General features: G+C 44.3%; 1 protein-coding gene across 4 annotated transcripts in view; it reads right to left on the minus strand.

Annotated features, from left to right (window-relative positions):
- The window catches only part of LOC126544244 (uncharacterized), a 60,393-nt gene that overhangs the window by 18,438 nt on the left and 16,300 nt on the right, over positions 1-25,655 (minus strand). Inside the window, exon 1 of one of the 4 annotated variants that reach the window (XM_055061728.2) lies at positions 17,581-17,605. The exons of 2 other annotated variants lie outside the window; for them this stretch is intronic. The gene's annotated coding sequence lies outside the window, so the exon portion shown is untranslated. Of the gene's footprint in view, positions 1-6,188; positions 6,226-17,580; positions 17,606-25,655 lie in introns of those variants that run through there. One more of the 4 variants, XM_055061727.1, reaches the window with a different exon arrangement.

Consider the following 25,655-nt stretch of genomic DNA (forward strand, 5'->3'; position numbering starts at 1 on the left):
CTTCATTAGAGTGTGGAAGGGCCGATTTTTTTTTTTTTTTAACTTTGGCCTGACGGAGCACTATTAGCCTCCCAGGCAGGTGTTGCAACCCTCTTACTGAGTCGCGGTAGCGGTCGGCGCCCTAGTGTCCAATGAATACGATTTGGCGCAAAAAAAAAAAAAAAATGCAAAGCTTGCCCACCCCACCTTCACCGCAGTAATGTCTCCTGTTTCGGTTTTGGTGTTGACTGTGTTTGTGCGCGCATGATTCAGCAGAATGGTTGTCTGTTAGGGTAGATACGAATTTTCTGGAGATCTGGCTGGGCAAATTGTGCACAGAAGTGTGTAAAGGCGTGCTTTGCAGCAATAAAATTCAGTTGCAAGCGATCGCTCGTGCCGTGTATATTGTGTTCGGTGTCCATGCCTTCTTGCGCTGCGTTCTCTTCAGTTAGCTGAACGACCCTCTACAGAGGTCTCCCGGTCTCTACAAGAACTCCCGCCGTGTAAAGACGCTTGTAGTACATTTCTCAAGCCTGGAAAAAAATATCGATACCATGACTGACGGCAACACAGCCGTATCACAATGGATGCGTTGAAGATTGAGCAGTTATCCGATGCTTCAAAGACAACGGCACAGAGGAAACTTGCTGTATCATTGAACCAAGCGGCAATATCAGTGCTCGCGCCCACGCCCTCCGCAGAAAACCGGAAAAGTTGGAAACAGTTGGATCAGTTCGATTTCACATATCGTCAGGAACATTCCCGCACTCTTGCATTCTATACAAGTTTTGAGATGTGTGGGAGAAAGCAACTCTCGACGTCATGTTTTCTTTCAGTGTTTCTCCGCTGTTACGTAATGCACCACTCACGCTCTGCATCTGCGGGAACCGGCCTTCGTGGCCGCAGTAGAAAATGGCTCTTGAAATGGGTTTAAACCGTCGTAGATTTGGTGCGACTTCGCGACTTACCGAATCTAAGCTCCTAAGCGAGGGAAGGCCAGAGTTTGAAGTCACGTGTAGTCATCCGACAAATGTATGTCAGCGTGTCACCAGCTCCGACTCTAGAAAAACATGCTTCGCGCACGAGCTTTCCAACGATGGCGAACACTCCAAGACATTCATGTGCTTGCAAACATTCAGGCTAGGATACAAGACAGTCTGTTATACACAAGTTTGTACTACAGAAAATGTGCGGATATAGGAGTACTGCGTCGTGGTAGACGCGCATCTATCTTTCTTTTCATAACGGTGCAATTCAGTTTTCCTTCAGTAAAAAAAAAAAAAGAAAATTCAGGCTATAAGAGGCTAAATGTCTATACGGAACTAATCCAGCAAAGAAGAAAAGCCACTCTGTCTGCAACGGAGAGACCACAAGCGGAGCGGCCACAGATGTGACGTCTAAGTCCTATACGACAGTGATCCGAACCTGGTTTCAAACATCGATGTCAAGAGCTGGAGCAGACCAGAAATCCATTCATAGAAATGAGGCTGGACATATTCATGTCGCAACAAACACATTGACGGCGAGTCGGTGAAAATCTGGTAATCTCGAACGATAGTTCTAGCGTGACTTGGCACTACTCGAAACCTTACTATGCAATTCGATGTTATTAACGGCACGTGTATACGTAACAACCATCAGAGAGACACGCAATGCCATGTCTGCTCATGACGCCCCGGAACACAGCATCATCTCGAAAAATCACTCGCAGGTTGCGCAGAAAATATGTAAGTAACCGCTACTGCAGGCTGACAGGCAGGCACAGGGTGTGAATACAACGCGCGGGTCAAATTTTAATTCAAGATAAATATAATGCGTATTATAGTTTAACCTTGTCAAACTGCATCGCAGGGCATGTAAATTTCCTTGGCAGTTAAGCAAATGTGTCAATAGATCGAGACGCGTCACTTGGGAATAACAGCTAGCTACCTCTAAAACAAGAGCAGACACGTGGCAGAAGTTGGTGGGCCAGTGCTTGCAGCGTCACTTGCAGTCCCTCAACGTGCAAGACTGCGTAGCGAACGCAGCGGCAGTAGTGGTGGCGCTGAGCAACGGCACTCCTGGAGCTAATAGTGCCACCTTTTCTGTGGACATAGAAGACCTGTCTTACAGCATACCTCACGGCGAACAGTCGACGGCAGTGCGTGAACTGATCGATCAGAATGGCCTAGTCACTTTCCAAAATACACGCGGCATCTCTGTTTATGTATTCTTATTACTGTTAAATATATCTTTCATCCGCCGCTGTTGCTTTTATGGACTCCCTGTTCAAATAGAAAAAAAAAAGGAATCTGTATCGGGGCTAGCGTTGCTCCAGTCCTGTGCCAGATATTTTAAGCTACGTTAGACAACACACTTCGAGGTTCTCTTCTCGACAAACATGTGCGCTATTTTTTTCAGATATGTTGACGATTTTTTCATTATTTTAAGTCTTTCGCCGAATGACTCCCTGCCTGTGGTGGTAGACCAAGTTTTAGCGGCCTTTAAAGCCTGCTCGCGTGCTCTTTGCTTTACACATGAAGTGCCCAGTAACCACTCGATTATATTTTTAGAAGTTCAACTTCTCCTTACGATGGCCATGTGTGCAGGTGCTTTTCCCCCAGGAGTAAGGCGTTGTTACCGTACTCGTCTGCTCACTCAATAGTCGTTGAGAGGGATTGCTATGAATTGTTTTCGTAATGCACTCCTAAGAGTTGCCACCACTGCATAAAGTCAAGTTTTGACAACCAATTTGAGTGTTTGGAAGCCGCCGGTTTTCCAAAAACGCTTTTGAATGCAGTGGCAGAGACGTTGCTGTAAAAAGATTAAGAGGCGAGATAAAATTAAGGCTGACCCCACAGGAGTTGAACGGGAAAGGTTTGAAGTTATAACAGAGGCTTTCCCACAACGACAAATTTGCTGCGAGGCAGGCCGTTAACAGTCTTTTCTGCACCATGCAAACCTTCAAGCCTTTGCTCACGTGTAGCGCGTGGCAACACTAGACCCTGTGTGTGTACGGCTCTGCATAAGAAAACGTCACGTTACGTGTGCGACACGTGTGGTGTACGAGATCCCGCTGAAATTTAAGAAGTTTACATCGGCCAAACAGGCCGGCGTATCAATGAGAGGCTGCGAGAACGCCACACTCTTCTAAAACTTTCGACGGAGCAAATCTGCCTAACCATTGTCGAAAAAAAAAAAAAAAAAAAGGCGGGACGCAGCTGCATTCCCGTACGTTAAAATCCTCGGTAGAGGCAACGGCAAGGAGCAGCGTGAAATTCTCGAAGCGTATCACATCAGCACGCAAGGGGATAATTGCATAAGCGACTTCTACCTCATTGGTGCAGAAGGAACCAAGTTTCCTATCTTACTTGTGCTAGCTACTTGGTATATCTCACGATCAACGTTTTGTGTGTGGTTTGGCTCTTCAGCTGCGCATGCTCGCCTGGTTTTTCAATAAAGCGCAGTTGTTAAACAAGTCCAGTCGTGCGCGCCACGTCTCTCCTCTGTTCTTCGTCTTTTGACTGGTTTGTATCTCAAGAATACGTACCAACTGACCCAGGTCTCAACTCTTCTCAAAAACAAGGTTACACGTTTTCGTCAGGGTGCAGTGCGTTCAATACAAGTGTCACTTTTACGGGCAAACGTTTTTTCAGCGGGTCTAGACACAACCGGGTACCAGCGAAACTTGATAACCTGCGTTAATGTATTCGCGCCGAACCTACTGTTTATCACAATGGCGTCATGGCGTGTTTGATCCGCACGTTGCGCGCCGTAACGGATCTAGTCTATGAATACACGGGTGAACGCAGGCGCATTTTCGTTCTAGAGTGAGCATTTCGAAGGCCGATATCACCGACAGCTCGTAGGTTAAGAAATGGTTAAGGAAAAAATGTATTACTTCGCCATAGCTGACTAAATAGGGCAGTAATGTGATCGTCTCTAGCACTATTCTGCACATTCATGTGAAACGGAGCAACAGTGGGTAAGAAGACTGTTCAGTTTACCCTCAGCTCAATATCTGCGTTTTCCTTGCCGCTACTGGACAGAACCAGCAAAAGCAAGTCATGTTTACAGTGTGTACACCGCGACTGTAAGAGGTTAACTAATCGCTGTCAAGTTTGCCATCGAAGTACCGCTCTGTGATCTTGAGGCATGGCGCAGGCAGTTTGCTAGTGGAATCCCGCCAGTGAGAAACCTATATTGCGTGTCACCTGCTACTCCGGGCCGAATGTGAAACGTCCACAAATAGCAAAGCGCATGGATGACTGCTTCTATTGGTATCGTGTACGTAGACTTGCATCCTGAAGCAGCACGATGAACAAGCCGGCACGTAGGGTTGAAGAGGGTTGATGAAGACGGCCGATGACGCGTCGTTACCGCGCGTCGAAATATCGGCGCAGATTTGTGTGTGCTATGGAATGTACGCTAGCCCGTTTGTTCGTGGCGGTGTGCGCGCATCGGTAAATCATAACACCGTTTATGAGTAGCTCATCGTTGTATGCTTGAAGAACTCCAGGCGGCTCTTAATTTACTGGTCGAGTGATGACATTGCACGAGCCACCGATGAAGGACTACCGTGCTTAGATCATACCGGGCACCAGCCTATGCATTCGTCGTAGCAGAAGAGACGGATTCCATACGAGTGCCCTTCGCGACCGGTCAATGCCCACCCATAAAGGTCCAACCACAATGGTTCCCTGTATTTGGCAGCGCTTTAACCTGTATTCAAAATCCTTTATCACGATGGTTCGCGGAGATACATAAGTGCGATGAAACCAATTTCGAAGCCGCACGTCGCAGTGTCGAACGTGACACGCACTGTGTTCAGGAAGCAAAATGGGTCGTTCAGCACACATAAATTGCGGGTATTTATTTGGCTATAGCGAACAGACTGCGCGATGCACAAGAGTAAGAGTTCAATGCTACGATGTTGCAGTGTGTTTCAATATGTGTTTTTATAGTCAACACACACAAAATTAGTGGCTAAAGCCATGTAATCAATGAAGTATAAGTCGCAGTGGATTCCGAGCAGATCTGCGAGAGAAGCGCAGAGGAGGGTAGGTTGGTGCGAAATTGGTCGCCGAAGATAGACTTGCTCTGTGCACGACCGGCCGTTAATATATATATATGCCCGTTCGCAGAAGCAGCGCTTTGAAGTGGAAGGTAGGCGCGAATGAGCGCGCCGCAGTCTGCTACTTGGCCGTACGCTTGCTTGTCACCAGTAAAAGACTATTTCGGCAGCAGGACACAAGTTTGAAGCGCTTCGTAAACAAATTTCATTTGCACATGATTACAACCGGTAATTTATCGCCGCACTACGAGCAATGTCATGAATAAAACAAGTGCATCCTGTATGACCTTAATCAAAGTGTCAATCCGGCTGTTACTCAAGGTATTTGGGAGCAGGTGAGCACTTCGCTCTATCAAGAACACATTAGTATCCAAAGGCTATGCGTTCGCAAGGGCGAAAAGTTGAAGCAGCGCCATAATTATGCGTACTTCTCTAAAACTCCGTTTTCTTCATGCATTTATTTTTATCTTTTCAATGCAATCGTATAACGAAAATGTTCCGTCCACTCAACGAAAGTGCATAATCGTTACTTGCTTTCGCAGAACTCGTTTGCTTATTAGGTTTCTTGAGCTTTGTGCGCCTCCAATTATCACGTGCTGGCGTTGTGGTTATCTAAATCGGTACACCGCTATCGAAGTGCAGCGGTGGCCCCCAATTTGAATTCGGTACAAGGACGAATTTTTTCAAATACGAAGCCAGATTTTCGAGAAATCCGCGTTGCTCCGCTTTTCTGCATTCTGCCGCGATCAAACGTAATGTAGATTTTCTTCTAAAACGATTTCCACCTCGGAAAAGCGGAACTCGTTTTGTTCGGGTATGCAACTACTTTCGCGCTATTGTGTTGATTCCAGCAGGACGCGGCGTTCTGAAAGCGCGGTGTGCAAGAGGTGTATAGTGTTCGCATTGTGCTCGGTAAACAGCAGAACCGAGAGTACGACGGCTGAATTTACGGCGCCGCCATTAAATTGCGCGGAGCGAAGGTTGACCGTCACGTCAAAGTTATCAAAAACACACACTATTTGAACGTTACGCCAAATTACCGGTGCTCTTTACTGCTTCTCTGTGCTTCATTCCTGCTTATAAAGCGGATTTTTACGACGTGAACTACAGTGTAGTAGATCTTACGTCTAAGACAAAACTAGCAGCGAATCCTTACCAGTATATATATTCGCCGATATCTTGAACTGGTGATCCTACACGAGAACAGCGATGCACACGGGTTAGTCCAGAATGCTCCTATGCACGGAAACCACATCACACAAAGAGCAGTTGAACACACCAATACTCAGTCTTTCTAGCTATTTCGGACAACCATTCAGAAAACCTTGCAAAATTACCACCTGGTACTAAACTTGCCTTGCGAGAAAACTCACGCCCAACAAGTTTGCGTAAATCTTTGGATATGCTGAGCTTGAAGCAGCGCCGTAGCATGTTCGTGACGTCACGCTATTCCCTTAAAAGGGGCGAAAAGGTGAGAACTAGCTGAACATGCCGCTAAAACGAATAAAAATTGACGCTAGCGTAAGATTGAGGTTAATTGTAATAAACTTTGACCCGGTCGATGCCCAACATGGACGACATTGGCGCGAGTCAGTGAGAGTCAGTGATGTAAAGGCAATAATGAAATGCATGTTAGCTTTTTGGCGTGATGCACTGCCCAGATGGCGCTGCAAATGGATGGATCGATGGATGGATGTTATGAGCATCCCCTTTGGAACGGGGCGGTGGGTTGCGCCACCAAGCTCTTGCTATTATACTGCCTAAAAAACACGACGAACTCCTACAACCAAATTTTCTGACCCACTATTGTGATCTTTGCTTTTGTACGTCTCCGTTTTTTGTTGTTTCCCTACTTTTCTTCCACCAAGCTTCCAATCGGCTGTTTATCGGCAAAAACGACGATAAACAGCACCCCATACGGAGCAGCGTTCACTAGTTTCGAGCAGAACAAAAAGAGGACGTCTGCTGCTGAAAGCGCACGAGCACAATGGAGCCACCGCTTTCGCTTTTGCTGCGTTATGAATTTCGGCAGGCGCCAAATACTTCTTTAGGCCAAGTACTATTCAAAAAGGCAAAAAAGCTCTGCAACACCAAGTACGGTTACGACGTGCAAGCCCGATGAACCAGCAAGAGATTGAAGGGATCGTTTCGGCGCGCTGTAACTTGCGAGTGCAGCCAATGCCATACGGCGTTGAGAACTACGGAAGTTCTATAAGGCATGTTCGCGCGATTAGCGACAATGAATGCATGAACCCCTTGCTTTTAAGAGAGCCAATAGATCGAGTGATCTGCAATACACGACGTCAAGAATTAAAGGCCGACCGATGACGGCTGGCCGCATTCGGGATGCCTTCGGTGTCTTGCCCGTTGCAACACAATAAATCGCACCAATACGTTTTGAGGGTGCACGGCAGTTGCGTGTAAAGTTCATCATTTGCTTTTAAAATTCTTCAAATTATGTCGGTGCGCGGCGGCAGTACGCAATTTCGCGCGCGGACAGCTAGTTTCGCCATGGCACGCAAATAACTCGATCTTTTGTTTTGCCTTATGTTTACTGCGCCCTGGAACTGGGTTGGTTTAGATGTTCTCTGGCTTTGGGGAGGCCTTTTTACACAACGCTTTATTACACACTTCTAAAGCGAGCAGCTCCCGCGACTATTGCTGGCGGCAGCGTCGCACGAAATCTGAAGCTTTCTCCGCGAGCGTCGACAGTGGCTGCGCGCTACATTCCCCACAGCGCGTGCGATGCTCGCGTACGTATCGGCGCCCGCCAGAGCACCGGTAAGCGGATGCCGCATCGGGAGTGTCCTTTTTCATGACAATTCACCACGCAGCTATTACGGTGGCGATGACACATGGGGACCGCGGCGCTGCTCGCCGGATCCGCCTGAGCAAAGAGCGCCCGCTTTCAATGACCAGAGCGGCAGCGCATAAGGTTGTGTGCACGTTTCAAGCGCTTGAGTACGAAAGACTACGCACGTAACTGATGACAACGCACAAAACGAGCGAGACTCGTGTTACTATATGGGGCGGTGTCTTATCTGTACTGCCCAGCCAACTTTTGTTCGCGGCTAGGTTGCGCCATAGTGCGTTCAAAATTCCTGCCCGTCAACTCTATGGGCCCCTAGCCGGAACCCCGCTCACTTGACATAAAGTCACGAAAACGCAAGACAAGCAGACGCACTACTGAAGTTAATACACTGCTTGCTGTTTCAGGCCACAATGACCACACGTTTGACGACACCCAATTTTCAAAGGTGCTAAACTGCTTACTACTTACTGGTGAAGAAACATGGGTGGGTGGTGTGTGTGTATGTGTATTGGACTCTTCCCCCCCGCCCCCCCGCAGCAGAGTGGGAGAGATCCACTCTGATTTGTGACTGCCACGAACAGTAAAGGGCTGTACGCAACCCATACGACTTGATGCCGTTTCCAGCACCAACGGATAGTAACGGCCAATAAGCTCTGAATAAAGTCATCCAAAGGTGCACATTTGCAAAAATGTGCGCCCATATTATCAACACAATGTGCAATATCTTTAAATGAAAGCTTTGCTGTTGTTTAGGATACAGAAGACCTGTGGCTGCATCATGAGGTTTTATTAATGCACTATCTTAATTGGAGAGCTTGCTGTTAACAAATGATGAAATGGCACTTTTGGTCCTACTGACCATCTGTCACTGATGTAAAGTAAATATTGAGCCCCCGAGGAACTGTATATGTGTGATCACCATGAAGACCGCTGCAGACTGCAAAATCGTGCTGAATGAACGTTACACCATGCTTTCTCTATGACAAAAGCACAGGATTACCCGCATCCTTTGTATACTAAGTAAAGAGCCACAGTATAAATTAAATGCTGCACTGTACTTGCTGAAGGAACTACAATTGTTCATGTTTACGTTGAAGGGATCTCTTGTTGAATTTTGTCCCTTGTTTGTGCATGTCAACATAAGTGGCCATTGCATGTGTGTGGTGTGGGGACAAGGCTTATAGTTCATACAACAAAACACAAGTTCTGCACAATGCAACTTGTAGAAGGATGAAAAAGCAGCAGTGAGAAGCACACATGTTTACACTGTAATATACAACAGGCTAACAAATTTGCCGAGTCCTAAAGCAAGCTAAAGGCTCTAGACATATGCAGGCCGAGAAACACCGCATGTGCATGCAGTTTTAAAGGGGCACTAGAAAAAAAAAAGTTTCTCCTGTATTAGCAAATTACACTTTCACAATACCAAAAACACCACTCTTACCACGAGAAGGTGCTTGGTAAGCCAGAAAAGGCACAATGAGGAAAGACTGATGGCGGCGATGCTTTGAAATGACTTCATAGATTTTGACGTCCTCTGCTAGGATCTGGTTAATTATTTATTGCTAAAATTGGACTACAGTGTGTTCTTATGTAACTAAGGGCTGAACATGGCATGCTTCAGGAAATTTTACTCATCAACGCAGTCCAATTACGAAAAATACTTCGATATCCGTGACATCACACTTCACACAGGTGTTCGGTTTTCGGCATGGAAGTTTAAAAAAAATGGAATGTAGTTTATCAGACTATTATGTTGAGAGAGTTTGTGCACAGCTAATCTCGACGTAACGACGTAACTCGACGAATTTTACTGCGCCGGACACAAGAAACCAACCAAATAATCCTTTGTAATTCCGTTAAACCAAGTCTCGTTTATTGGGAATCCACTGTACAATAAAAGAAATGACACTGACTTTCATTTTCTCCTCTAATAATCAACCTATTGCATGTAGCAACTGTTTTCAAAGAACACATTATCAGTCTAACAGAAACAGTTGCATTGAATTATCTTAAACAAAGGATGAAATCAGAAGGGGCCCAAACATGCCTACAGCATTTACGTCGTGTGTATAAGATGCAAATTACATGTACAGTCCAGTCAAAGAGGTCTTCTCACTAGTGCAGGCGTAATGCTTGAGTAGAAGAGTGAGTGAGGAGTGCAGTCACTTTTCAGCACTGCAGCCCCACGACTGCCAAGAGCCTCGCCAAAAGGCCCAGTGAAAATTTATGCTTGCAACTAGGACGCTGTTCCTAGCAGTGAAGCCTGTGTATATACTGATATCAGTGTCTGTGCTATACTTTAATGCCCAATAAACTGCACAAGTAATAATTTGGGCACACATGTCCTTTCCAGCTTAGCAGATAATTTCGAAAGAGTGCTTAGGTATTTGTTACTACTAAACTGCAGCCACGATAATAAATGCGGTTGGTGTCTTACTGTGCGACTCGCACACTTGCTATAGTTAATGGTAAAAGTCAAGGGTTTTGCACCACAATCTTGCTAGGAAGAAAAATCTAATACAGTAACAATTACACATCTAGCTTCAAGACCCAATAAGATTTGGGAAAATATTGTAACAAAACAATACTCCAAGATATTTTGTCACAAAATCTTTGACAAGCAGTTTTAGAATAATAAAGTTTTTGTGTAATTAACCACTATATTTAGAACATTTTTCACGAAGTTAATTGCTTTTCCTGAAAACAAACACTTATTGGGATTATTGGTGTTTGTGCAGCTTAAACCGTGTTAAATAAATAACAACCAACCCATGCCATGAGGCATGCCACAGGGCAAGTATAATACTGAGCAAGAGCCATGGCTGTCTTCAGAGGTCCACTCAGGGACTCACTTAAGTACTCGCATGCAAAACAAGTTCCACTAGGGCTGTAAAAAATAAAATCCGCAGTTATATTTGTGCCTTCAAGATTATATACAAGTGCTTAATTATTTACAAGCAACTCACAGTCCACTGTCAAACTAGAAATGTGCATTACACAACCAAGTGCCACGACCCCAAGTTCAATGACAAGCCATAGGTTCAACTGATCTACCACCCATCCTAATTCTTGCTTTCAATTCCATCTGGATCAATTTGATGAATGCAACCTCACATGGATTAAGGGCTACAGTATTTATTGTCAGACCATCCGTCCACTCACTCCAACTCTCCGCTACATTAACTACATTACGCTGGTTCCTAGGTACAGTTCCTTTTCTCCTTTTGACTGGACATCAGATTAGGCATCCATTTCACATAACACATCATATCCCTCATACCAACTATTTCCTTTTGACTAGTGAAAGGCAGCTGCAGAAACTTGAAAACATACTGCATAATGCTTAGCAGAAGTATTTTTGTCTCTGACTTCTGTAAAGACGCTTGTGCACCCTACAAAGTGCACTGCATCAAGCTGTATGTTAGCCTCTGTACCTGCCTTGTTTGACGTGAGTGCACAAATGAGAATCGCATGAAAACACACATGGCAAGTGATGCATATGTTGCTGAAGGCTTAACATTAAAATCCCGGAAGCTTGCATTACTATAAGAGGTAGAATATGAGCATGCTGAAACTGAAATCACGTAACAGGTGGCGGCACACGCATTGCTTTTCCATCTGTGCAGCTAGTACTGATGCCCTACAAGCTGAAGTTCCATAAAAGCATATACAACTGAGGATAATATGCATAACAGTACTCTACTGCAGAGTATAAGTCCAGTGCATAAAGCAAGGCAAAATCAGCTAAGTGTGAGATGTGTTGGCAAGCCAACATCTAGTTAGATCTTGAAAACCAAAATACATGTTTATTCCTATGTGCCAACAGGTGGCCCTGGAAGCTGCTGCAAGACCCAGCGTACTATGTGCAAGTCATAGTTGATGTCATGCTCACTTCTATTACGCAATGACATCAGCCTAAAAAAAAAGTGGCCTTTCAATGGTGAGCTACAATTGAGCTTAGGCATGTCTTGGTTCAGGCGAACTGTAGATATCACCTAGCCACAAGTTCTTTTAGCAGTGCTCCAGTGCTGTTAATTTTAATGCATCACAAATGAATAACATGTAAGCAACGCTACTAGAAGTAGTTTATACGCAACTTGCAAGATGTTTAGCCATTTAATGTCGGCACATATAAATACCAAGAAAAATGCTTCATTTTCTATTTAAATGTGCAAAACACATTGAGAATATTCATAATCAATCAAAAATATTTTCTGCGGAAGCTTATTCAATAGGGGGAAAACACCAACAAGAAAACTTGAAGTGGGCTTCACCCCAAGCCATGCATGGCTTTGTTTGGAATTCGTAGACAGCTGTCGTCATGTCAACCATAGGTGTACATTTCATTTGCCTTATATCACATTTGTGATACCACTGTAACCAGAGATCATACATCAGTGTCTCCTCTGACGAGTGTGTTCAAAAGAAAGGGGGTTGTGTACCAAATTTCTTTTTCATCCTGTGTTCCTGCTCTAAACCAACAAATGACACTTTCTGCCTGTCATTCAGTATTGGCCGTAGACATTTAGCCGGAAACTGTACTCCATACTGAAACCCAGCAAGAAAAAAAATTCTGGTGTGCTGAACCATAATGGGTTAATAGAGAATTTTTGAGGGTCAGAATATGTGAACCGCTTTTCTGAGCAGTGTTTTCTGGCATAACAGTGCACAGTCAATGAATTCAAAAAGACATCACCAAGAACAGGGCCAGGAAAACCAACATATTTCTTTCTGCAGCACTCATGCCCATCATCATTCTTCTGAATGCTGCTTGCACTGCTTTCTTCACATTCCTCAACATCTTAAATTATCTTTTGGCAAGAGAGCCCAAATGTATCTAGCCATAAAAATGAAGTTGCAACCTTGAAGTATGTTTCACATATCAATGGTGCTCAAAGCAAAGAAAGTTTTAAGACAAATGAACACAGCATTGCTCCTACATTGGTTTCTATATTTAGACTGTAATGTTGATATTGTAATCAGGATTTCAGTTCCGAAGACATTTAGGAGGGCTATCTCAGGACTGTAGGGTCTTCCTTTGATTAAAGGGCCCCTCACCAGGTTCGGGCAACGCAAACAGACAATTGCAGTAGGCACGTAGATCACGCAGAATCTGCGAAGTATCAAGCGGCTGCACCGCACAAAAATGGCTTAAATTTCAAGCGAAAAAAAAAATGCAAACTGTTTCTATCGAGAAGGCCTGCTTCCACAGCCAGATAGTGAAGGTCACATGCACAAATAACTACATGTAAGATACCCTGCCTAGAACGTCGCTGACTATGGCATGTGTCATTGATAAACAGTCCATTGCAGAACATGTAATAGCGCCACAAGGGAGTGCACTGCGCGATGAAGACTAGGAGAAAAAAAAAAAATAGGTGTGATCTTTGGGCTCTCATATGGGAGAACGGAGGCAAGAAATGTCAATTGCAGACACTAGTCAAAGCAAACAGAATTAAATTGTCAATGAAGCTCGCCTCCTGGAAGCATGGCAGTGTGATATTTCAATTTCTCATATCTGCTCTAATAGAGAACCAATCTGAAAAGTTATTATGATGAGACACTCCCTAGATGGCACTTTAAAACTTCCAGTGTACAGTAAACCGCGTTAACTTGAAGCTGGAAAAAACGAAATATTGAGATAAGCCAAGTTTCGAGATAAGCAAAATTTTTTTTTAATTTGGAGATGCGACACACGAGCTTCGCCTTTAAGTGTGGAACGCGATAGCATGCAAGCACCCCTCACTGCTTTTCATGCTTCCCGGCAACTGCAGCTTATGCAACCGTAACGTTTACCGGGAAATGCTGGCGGCGAACGCTATGCACAAAGGCGAGCATTCTAGTAGACGCGGGGCCTCTTGCATGGGTCGATCTCCTGTTACTGTTTCATACTTTTAATATTTCACTCTGAGAAGAGCTAACATAAATGGCATGCGCTGTGGGTGTTTTTTTGTTTTTTTCGTTAGATGTTTGTTCGCTGCCTTTCTCAAAATTCCAAGGAATAACTTTGTAAAGAATGAAAGCCGAGGTGTGAGCAACTTTGGTGGTAGAGAAGTGGTTGGGTATGCATGGTTCGGAATGTGGTTCGACATTTTTTCCGACCCGACGCCCAATGCCGGATTTTCTGCGACATGGGCGTTAACGCTATCGCGTTAATAGAATCCTGCTAGCTGCGCATGGACGACATGGAGCCTTTCCAAAGTACCCCTCATAATATTTTCGGTCACCTCTGCATGCATCGGCACCAGAGATGTCGGCGTCCACGGGCAACGATGGTACTGGCATTTTGCCAAGACGATTGATTCTCATGCAATGTTGAAGAGAGTCATCCAAGCATAACCGTTTTCAGACATCCAAAAAGCGGACACTACTGACATTACTACTTTCTGCATCGTAATGATTTTAGGATAATTTAACTTCACAAACCAAAATACGGAAGAGCACAATTGTCAGGTCCTTCTTTAGCAGATGCCCACAGGTGACGCAGCAGTTATGCCTCACTGTCGTGTGAGCACGAAGCGAGCGTCCCTGTCAAGCATCAATCTCACTGAAAAGCTGTGGGCTCGCATACCGGCGTCTTTGGGCGCAGTGTGTGGACTGATCACGCATGCTCAAAAATGACGATCATGTCGCCCAAGGTCATTATTATTTCGCTGTGACCACATTGATGGGATGCTGACAGCACCCTAAATGAAAGAGAAAAAAAGTCGCAGTTTCGCCCAAAAGGCGAAGCATCGATTGCGATAGCAAATTAGTGGATAGCTATACAAAAGATAGTAGTTTGATCGGCCGTATAAACTTGTATACATTAGCTTACCAACTAAACAAGTATGGTGTGACGTGCGCACAGAAAAACATGAATACATCTCACTCGATGACCGCGGAAACTCGCTGCCAAAATGCTGGAGTGAGGAAGCACGCCAGCAGCAACAAGCGAATTGACCTTTGTGCTGCGACTCGTATCAACGCAGACTAAACCATGAAAATGCAGCGAAGTGAGGACTCTGTACCTGCCGCAGATGGGTTTCAAGATACAGCGGCCCAGCCAGGCGTGCGCGGCCGCCCAGAGTAGAACACCTCCACACACTCCTGCCCACTTTCTTCCATTGCGTGCGCGAGATTTAGCGGCGATTGCCGGCTCACCCTCGCACGCTTTCACTCGCAGACACGGCATACGGCGCACGGCAACAATTTTATCGCCCTTTGACTTTATGCAGAACCTCACGGCGAAACCAACGGCAGAAATGCACCTGGGGTGACCATATAATTGCTATCGCAATAAGAAAAGGCCGACTCCCAGCTCTGAGCAGTCGAACAAGTGTGCATGAGCAGCGATCGATAGAAAAGGGGAACAAGCAGGGAGCGCGGCCTCGCGTGGCATCTGGCTCAGCCAACGAGTTGGCACTGGTTAAACGCAAGTGCAAGCGACGCTGACACGTTGCCTTTTCCCTAGTATTTTCGAAATCGAAATTTTTAGATATCCGGAGTCCAGTGGAAAACTTTGGTGAAAGAAAGGTGAAAAACATGTTCGAAACCATGGCTGGAAAATTTCGACTTAAAAGATATTTCGAGATGAGTTCCGAGTTAACGAGAATGTTTACTGCATAATTAAAATTTGCAATTGGGCCTAGTGAGGGGCTTTGCAAGTTCCTCTTGGTAGCATGTTTGCAATGTGCCGATTTGGACCAGTGTACAAAAGTGCACAATCATTGTTAAGTAACTTACTATTGGGCTTGTTGGTAACACATCTTAGATAACTAAAAGAGTGCAAATAGGTACACTCACAACCAAGCACATACTCACACATGCAGAAACACAAGATACATCCCCCGCACACGCTGGCGGACGTATCTAGTGTGTGGGAGGGGGGGAGGCGTGGTTGCGAGTGTGCCTATTTGCTCTCTTTTATTTATCAAAGACGATCACTGCATTCTAACTTGGAGGTTAGCACTCTTGAGACGGACTATGCAATGAGCGGTGAAAGGAAAAATGTTAGACAATGTTAGGAGACAAGAAAACATCGGTGTGGATTAGAGCAAATGGGGGTAGTCGATATTCTAGCTGACACGATAAGAAAAAATGGAGCTGAGCTGGTTATTAATGCATAGGACGGGTAACCTGTGGTCTATTAGATTAGAACATGTGCCAAGGGAAGCGAACTCAAGGACAGAAGAAAATTAGGTGGTGCGATGAAGTTGGAAACTTGCAAGCTCAACTTGGGAGTCAGCTAGTGAAAGACAAATTAATGGATATTGCTGGGAGAGGCTCGTCTTCAGGGCAGTGCACATAAAAATATGCTGCTGCTGATGACGATTTGGGCCAATTTCTTTCAATACAATTTCAATGTGAAACACTACCAAGTGGTCCACAGTTTCCAACACTGCACTAACAAATAGTGATCAAGCACATATTTGCATGGTCCTTGGCAAAAAGTGCACTGCAATAGCGTTACACCTTGCCACTCGCAGCCATAGTTCATGAATCACTCAACTACTACATGGTATTAGATAAATGGAGATCCAAGATGTGAAATCATCATGTGTTACAAGCATTGCTACGCAGGCCACAGATGTACTAGCCAAAACATGCCAGATACAAGTACAGCATTATATAAAATCTATCGGCCCAGATGACCACCATGCAAGCATTTTCTTTTTTGTCACTGCCTTTCGATGCAAAGAAACACATAGCATAACTTTCATTCCATAACTACAACTTGCCACAGAATGCTGAAATGGTTTTACTGCACTTTGATACCCCAGGATCACATTTTTGTTTCGTGTGTGCTCAAAGTATGCCAAAACACATTTGGTAAATGCAAAGGCATATACAGAATCTTCGAATGACATGTACTGGTATTGCATAAGACCTGTGTTTAGTCTATATCAACCTATATCATATACAAAAATGATCTTTCAGAGTGTACATTGTGGCCCCCTAAAGCTTCTATTGAACAAATGTCCACCATTCAATACTGAGACACCCTTTGTGATCGCCTCGCAGTTTTAGCAGTGATCCCTTATCTCTAAATAAATTACATCTAAAGAAGTTAAGACCCTGGTCCTCTCATTATAAATTCAGAGAAGCTGTAAAAGCCATGCACAATTTTTCTCATTAGATCCTTGTAAATAGAGGCAAGTGACAATGTGAGCGACTTTGTGACGACTTTAGCCACACTAGTGACCTTTTGTGTGCTTGGTATTCTTTTTATCTCAGTTTATGGTCATGATAACTTTCCTTGTTAGTGACCTTTTATGTGCTTTCCTTTCAACTATTTTAAGATGAGCAGAGACTACTCGTAATTGTCACAGGTCACGCGCCAACTGTGCATTATGTATGATCTGCATAGACCTGCAGCTTTATGCAAATTCTTCTTATGTTTGTAGAGTGCATGTAGCATGTTTCTTTGACTAAGCAAGTGTGAAAGCTGTTCGTACTTTTTTCCATATTGTTCTCTCTATCTTTTTGTGCGTGTTTAGCTACGATCTTGGGATAGCAGGCTTTAAGTAGCCAAACTTCCCATACTGCCGCAGTTTATTAACTATATTCAAATTAGCACCGTGTTACAAAGCTCATCACCACCTCAAAGTGATGACTTAATGTGCAACTGTTGTCAAATAAGTAAAATCAGTGTTTTTACTGAACGTAACGCTTATGGGGAACCATTTCCAGCTGGCAACACAATCTCGCATCCCACATCACCAAAGACATAAAACTTGCGTGTTCAGCTCACCTTCGAAGTGTTAAAAGGACAGCAATATAAAAAATACAGGTGCACACCAACAGATGTCGTTGAAGTAGCTCCAGTAGACAGGACGGGTGCAGCTGAATGAAGTGACTGCCAGCCTCCAAGATGCACCCAGCAATGAAGTGCAGTACTTTCAGGCATGACTGCAGCTGTGAAGCAGTGAATCCATGCCGCTTCGACGGGCAAGACTGATTTCAGTCGAAAATTCACTAAAATAAGTCGCAATAAAAGACTCCCTTGCAAGGATTTTGTCTTAAAAACAAGCGTACAGAATCCACACTGACAACTGCAGAAATTTTCTGCTGTCAGCCCCTACACATTGTCAGCTCAGGCGCTCACCATGACATGAAGATAGCCTTAAAGAATAACTTTACAGGTCTGCTGAACACACACCACTGCTAGTTAGTGCTAAAAGCAGTGCTACTCGCTGCATAATTTCAACAGCTGGCTTGTGAGCATGCCACTTATAGCCTAAACTCATCCGAATATTTGCCAGAAGCATGGCATGAAACTTTACTTTGCCACAGGTATCCTCATGACAATAAGCTATTACTTTACCAACAATTCCACTAAATTAGAATCCTATTCACATCTATCCCCTTACACTATAGCGACACTTTGTATGGTCAAAGATAACATGGCAACACATATGCCTTTGAATTTAACTCATTTACAGCCCACTTAAGCCTTAGCAACTCATCACATCCTTCTGGGATAAGGAGCATCAGTCAGCTTTCTCAATCAGCACATTACTAGAGTTGGAAAAGTGTTCTGCAGAGTGGAGTTTTGACCAGCGACCCAAAATTTCGCCCCTACCTTTTCACTGCACCACAATTTCTGTGGTGTATACGCGTTCACCGAGCTACAGCATGCGACTAGTGCCCTTTGTGCAAAGTGAGCGCAGACAATTCAGTCACTTCACGTGAAATAATACCTTTTGAGGGTGCCCTTATAAATAAAACCTCTCACCTTGCTTTCAGTGGGCAAGCAGGCATAGAATGAAGTCTTTATTTAGATAAGACATTCTAACACTCAGTGCAGTTTTCTTCTCCTGCTGGATTCGACTTAAGGTTTTGCTGTATATGGGTCCGCAAGTGTCAAACTCTGACATTTCAATAAGAAAAAAATCAAAAGGTGTACCAATGTATCAATGTATGATAGCAATGTTGATTGCAACTGGTCCACTTTAAAGTTAATGCCAAAAAGTGTAGGGAGCAATGTCCCACACCACAGTAAAGGCAGCTGAACCTCACATGAGCTCACTAACTGGTGAAGGGGCATAAAAGTTAGCTGCCGCAAAATTTGTTCCCCGTGCACATGCTACACAAAGTTGCCGTCTGAATCGTGGTCATCCTTATCGCTGCAAGTATGGTCAATAATAACCTCCAAGTTGGAATCCCCGTCACTATAGATACTGCAAGCCATTTCCGATTTAGCCCGCTTGAAGCAAATTTAGAAGTCTCAGCACTGCAAGCAACGATGCAGAGATGACAACTTTAGAGTGGCCTTGTTTAATGGTAACATGCCACAGTTGCTCCGGTGTCCTCTATATGCTTTAACGTGCATGGTTGGCCATGTACCAATGCCCCGTCATGATCCATTAGCAGATACAACTTTACACTAACTTCTCATGACAGCACACATGGGAGAGTCAAGAATTTGAACCTAGTAAGCAGACAATTCGGCTGCTCCACACAAGCATCCTGATCAACGACACCAGCACTCTTAAAAAACCATGTAGAAAGGAAATGTTGCCGACAGCCCAGGAGACACAGTGATATTGATTTTAATATTATGAAGTGCTGCAGTATGAGCTCGGGTGCCTAACCAGTCTTAAGCTTTAGTTTGGCTGCACTTTCTGCACCAGTTACAGACAATGCTGGGCACAGTGCCACACAAGTTCATTTTATGCAAGTGCAGCATGGCATGAACAAATTGAGGACATAATACAACAGAAGTGAGCCATGTCACATGCTGCGAAGCACATTACATTTTCATTGTTGCTGTAACCTACGTGATGTTGGAACCGTGGCAACAAAGTACAAAGCAACTGGCCCACCAAATATGGCACACAAAAACGCACCACAATGAAGTTAGCATGCTGCAATTGTCTACAAATCTGTCCAGGCATCCACTGGACACGTACTCAGCTCCTTCCACGAGCTAGACTGCATTAACCAAATAATGTGAAGCACTGTGATCATCGTGCCACATATGCTACAAAGAGCTTGTCACAATGCCTGCACTTCAGCACCATTCAGTGAGAAGGCCGTTTCACATGTTGCAACAGTAATAAAAAAGATTGGTGTACTCACACATGTCACAATGCAGTTTTTTGGAGAGCCTTTGTCATACATTTGCAATTCTGCTGGTGCAACGACAAGGTTGCTTGCTGCCAGCTTTTGTGGCGTATGCTAAATAAATTTGAAAGCCTAAGCATTATATTGTTGACCCTTCTTTATTAGGAGCAAATAACACATGTTTTGTAATTAAATGTTTTGAAGTTGGAGTGCGCGACAGCGGCTACTAAAATTCAGTGTGAGAACACATTGTAGCCATACACAGCTGTTAGCAGTTTTGTAGCGATCAGCTCCACCGACGTCGTCATGTCTGTACAGTCAGGTGTGTAGTAATAAATGTATAATAATGCATAACATATAACAATGTATGCGTAGACATTGCAGGTATTATTACTTAAAGTGACAGATATCGGTGCAGTAAGGATACTAAGTAGGTAAAATATTGTAAGTTTATTGGTGTTTGTGCAGGAAAGAAAATAGTATTCCATCCGGTTAAACAGATAAAAATATGTAAATGCCATCTCTCCGAAATAGACTGACGATACGGTTTATTCCCAGTCGCGGCATTGGATGTTCAAATGCAGAAAATACATTACGATATAGTCTGCATGTATCGTATGCAAGCTCTTAATCAGCACTTGTGTCTTGCAGCCGAAGTAACACCCTTAAGCGGCGAATTTAATCCACTGGGAAGATCATGCATGAAAACCAATGCTAACAGAATGTAACTAAATGGTAGTGTGTGGCACACAATGTTGAAGCTTCACGTACTATGCTGTTAAGACATATGCCCTAGACAAAGCATTTGGACGAAGTTGCGATTCTTTAAACTGTTCCGCACGCACGACTTAATCAAAATACATCTGATGGTACAAAGGATACGCGGCACAACTGCAGAGTTTTTGTATCACGAGTAACATGTACACAAGAGATCAGACAATTGCATTGACATCTGAAGACCATTTTGTCTCGTAGGGGACATCTTGTCGTATTGGCAACTTGCAGTAACCTTTAAGGCACTCAAACACGTATGTACTATCAGTACCGGAAGCCATTGAGAAAATGCATTTAATTTGCCACATAATGTGTCCACAACTGCATAGAAGTGAGAGAATGGAATCTGAAGTAAAAGTTTTTATTTGCCCTATTCCTGTGTCACGGTGCGGATGGTACATACCCAATACGGCAATCCACAGCTCCAAACAATAAGTCGCAGTTTTCTGGATTTGTTGAACGACATATTTCCCAACCACCACAACATGCAACAAACCATGAGATAGTTCTCGAGAGCAATTTTGATGGATCTTCTCCCCTACTTTCTTTCATTTTTGTGTTGCAGTGTACAAAAATCGCGCTAATCACAACGACCAACTTGATGGTAGCCCCCTGCGACAAGTCGCGTGATGTCGCGTGATGAAAATCCCTATGTGAAAAGGCCTTAAGAGTACAGAGAACAAGTGCATGACTTGTCCCTGCACAGAAACAACTCAAACAGCATGGTGCAGGTGATGTGCCCCATACCGGGGTGGGACTGCCCGAAGTCCTTTTAGAGCAATTTTTGGAGCAAGTAAAATTGCATTTTGGAGCAGGTTGAAGCAGACAAAATTGCATTTTGGAGCAAGCCATTCTGAATTTTGGTGGAATAATTGAATATAGCAGCACACTTCGAAACCACGACTTAATACAGAATAAACCAATACAAAGCAAATATAGAAGCACGCTTTGTAGCTATAGTGTACTAGAATATAGAAGATTCGAGTTGAGCAGCGGCACAGCACATGCTTCCCTGTAAAGCCAAACATTGGTGGTGCTACAATCCCACTATATATTTCCGCACTGATGCTCGTGATGATATCGAAAAATGTTCTGAAATTATGTGGTCCAATAGACGTAGTAACATAACTTCTGGGTCACCATATGGCAACGCCGACACAGAGTCGCATCAACCCTGGGCTGGTATAACATGACTACTGTAATGTTTTTATTGAGCTAGCAATTACCGCATATACCCGCCTAATGAACATACTTTTTTTCCCAATATAAGTTAGAGTGCATTCATTATGCGAGGTAAATTTCATGGAGGCATTTTCGAAACAGCAAAAATGGAAAAGTAAGACGGCAATGATAACTTTGCAGTAAAAATACATGTATACCATTCCAACCGTAACTTCACTTCGCATCGGAACCACCAGACCTGCCGTTCAGGTCGCTGGCCGCTTCATCCACATCGTGGTTCCATAATAAAAAACCAACCCGTCAGCCGCGCGGCCTAGGCCAATCACGAGCGGTGAAGCCACGCGCACTCGGAACAGCGATCACCAATCGTGCCTCAGCTTGTCCTCACAGCCGCTTCCGGCCGTCTGCCGTTATCGCAAGCACCCCGTTAAAGCGCACGCTGTGTGCGTCTCGTTTCTTGACCGTCCTGCTAATCGGCATGTCAAGTTTATCGGTGCCTGATCAGCGTTTCCATTTTGAGAGCAGATAAACTATGTCCCGCAGCAGACGTATAACTCGACTTAAGGCCCATCGAACACATTGAAACCAAAGGCAGGGAGAAAAGCAAGCCACAAACACACAAACTCGACACTGCGTCCGACTATGACCACTATGCCCATTAGGTGCTGGCAGCCCGTTCTTTGCTTCAACTCTCCCACGTGCCGCGCCCGGCCGCGCATCCCGCACTCTCCTATAACGTCAGTGTAAATAAAGTACACAAACTGCATACGTTGCAGAAAGCCAGTTTCGTCTTTTTCTCTCTCGAATCTGCAAGGTGCCTTTGCGCATGCACTGGAGGGAAGGATGCATTAAGAATTAAGTGCACTTGCTTTAAACAGATGTGCAAGTCAAAGATTGCAGTCTCTACAAAAAAACTACAGCACGGCCGTTTAACCGTGGGACTGCACAGTAGCAAAGCTCAGGGTGCGTTCATTACACGAGAAAAAAAAAAAAAGAATTCAGATTTTTTGCGACTCATTTGTGGGTGCACTCATTATGCGAGTAAATAAGCTATATGGACACTATCGCATTTCTGTCGTCATCGTCCCCGTCACCGTGATGTTCCGCATTAAGTCCACAGGCAATAACATCAGCGCTATGTGCCGTATGCTGTATGTGCGAGTGAAAGCCTGCGAGGGTGAGCTGACGATGTCAACTCAATCTAGCGCACGCAAGGGGAAGATAGCGAAGAGAAGCTGTCTTCTGTTGCGCGCAAGGCACCAGGAGGAGGGGAGGGAGGGGTTCTACTGGGAGGGGTTCTAGTGGCACAGCCGGTCTTGAAAGCGATCTGCGATGGGGACAGAGTGCGAGTGCTGACAGCTTTGCGTGCGCTGCATTTTCAGCGCTTAGTTCGTGTTGAAGCCAGGCAGCACGAAGGTCAATGCTGCTTCACGCTTCCTTACTCCAGCGTTTGAAAAGAGTTTCCGCGGTCATGGAGTGAGATGTGTTGTTTGCCTGTGCGCACATCACACCATACTTGTTTAGTTAGTAAGCTAATGTTTACAAGTTTATACGGCTGACAAAACTACTACTTCGTAAATCTGTCTACTAACTTTCTATTGCAATCAACGCTTCGCCTTTCGGGCAAAACTAACTTTATTCCAAATGCGTCATTAGCCCTTCGTGATAGGTCAAAATGGCTCAGACCTCGGCCATATGGCCATAAAAACCTACTGAAATAGTTTTACGTTATACTAGCGCTGCAGACAGACGCCCGCTGAACCTGCTACAGCGCCCGCCTCCCTAATATCTAGTTTGCATGCAGCGCCCTCAGCCTACTTTTCGTCGTTCTGAGCCTCAGCTAGAGATCGCCGTGCCGCTTGGCACACTGAACCTTATTCTAGTACACTCTAAATACAGCCACCCTGGCCGTTCCGACACCAGTGACAACATCCCAGAGTGGCCGCATACATGCCGGCCACTTGCCGGAAGCGTGGAAAAGTCCAGTGTTAAAAGTGTGAAAATTAACTAGAAACTGCAGCAGGCACCGTCGCGCAGTGTGCGGAATGTGAATGGCTGCACTATTTTTCAAAGAACGAATCCGCTCGCTCTTTGCGGCCACTGCCGGAGCACACATCCCAAAGCCGTTCTGGTGCAGCGTGGTGCAATTTTGGTCAATTTTGTGTGTTTGATGCAGGAATTTGCATTTGTATCAAAATGGCGCAAGAGTCCCACCCCTGCCCATAGTTTCCTAAATAATTACTACAGGGCACTCGGGCCCTGCAATCACTAAGCTACCATGGGAATGATGGGTAGTACATGAATTTGTATAATCTTTGTGCTTGTGACTTCAGCATACTTGCAACGTTATTACGCTTCATCTTTATAAATTTACAAGCATAGCTGTCTAAACACAGTATGGTGATAAGTATTTGCACACATTCTTAATTCCATATTGTTGCACTAGCAAATTTCATTGAAAATCGATTTGGAAGCCCAAATGCCATTTTAAGCCATAAGGACCAAGTTTAGGCAAACACAGTTACTACCCATAATTCCCAAGGTGGTTACACAACCACAGTTGCAGCTTCTGTAAACAATAGCTAGAAGTTCCCTCAAGTACTTAATTTTTTATAGCAACTCTATAGCATACACTGCACTGTCAAATCAAGGACAAGAGTTCTGCACTTCTCAAACTAGTGCAGACAGTGCAGCCATCAAAGCTACCTCTTCAAACTCCTACTATATTCTGAGCAAGATTAGCCACAATACTTCATCACATATACCTATAGCTACAAAAGAATCGAACTACACAAACACCTCTAGTTTGAATTTTTGTTTCTGCATTCTTTTACGCCAAAGTAAGTTACTCACCAAACACCACAACAGGCAATTAAGTGAAAGTTCAATGCAGAACACTAGATCTGTGAAACTAATTGCCAAGATTACAATTGCAGAAAAGTGGTAGTGCCAGTAACTCACATGAGTATACTGCGAGGAAAATATATATAAAACCTTGAGTTAACTTTGTACGTTATACTTTGCTGTAAGCAGATGAACGACAAAGTGACAAAATTGCATCTGTGCTGGTCTCACCATAAGCATCTTCAACTATTTAAAAACAAACACTACAGAACAATCACACGATTTATCGATGGTGATTGCCAGGAATTCATTTACCGCAGAAGCAAGTTAGTGGCCGACCATGTAGCAGCAGCCAGTGTCAATACGTACATGCCAAAAGCTGGTCAGACTCTCTCAGTAGTGGTGTTAACTCTAGCAGCCGATTTTAGCCTTTCATTGGCTTGATTTGTAGATTATGTCATTGTTCCAATGCCACAGTTCATGAGATTGTGTGCTTAAAGCTTAGAGACATGTTTCGTGCGTGAAGTTAATCCCATTTGCTTATTCTCCTTTTCCTTGCGTTCATCAGGATGAGCAGTGGCACAAACCATTCAACGAACAGGTGAGGAGAGGCTCTGCTTGAAACGTGCAGATGGCTGACATATGGCTGAAAGGGGACCAACCACAATTCTGCTGGTAGATGCATTTACTCAGCAGCAGTGTGCAACAGTGAAAAAGCGATATAAGATGACCTCATAACTTCTGTGGCACAGGCGCCAGGGCCTATGCACACCTGAATGGACACTAATACACTAAATCAGTTTATACTGATGAAGTGCTCTTTATAAGTCCATTTTTCATTAACCTTCCAGTACAGGTTGATTATTTGAAGAGAAAATAAGCAACTAAGTTTCATTTATTGAATTTGGCGCCAAAGCCCTAGCCTCGGTATGTCAGTGTGACGTCGCAGATTTCAGACTT

Source organism: Dermacentor andersoni, chromosome 1, assembly GCF_023375885.2.
Source record: "Dermacentor andersoni chromosome 1, qqDerAnde1_hic_scaffold, whole genome shotgun sequence".
Classification (NCBI taxonomy): domain Eukaryota; kingdom Metazoa; phylum Arthropoda; class Arachnida; order Ixodida; family Ixodidae; genus Dermacentor; species Dermacentor andersoni.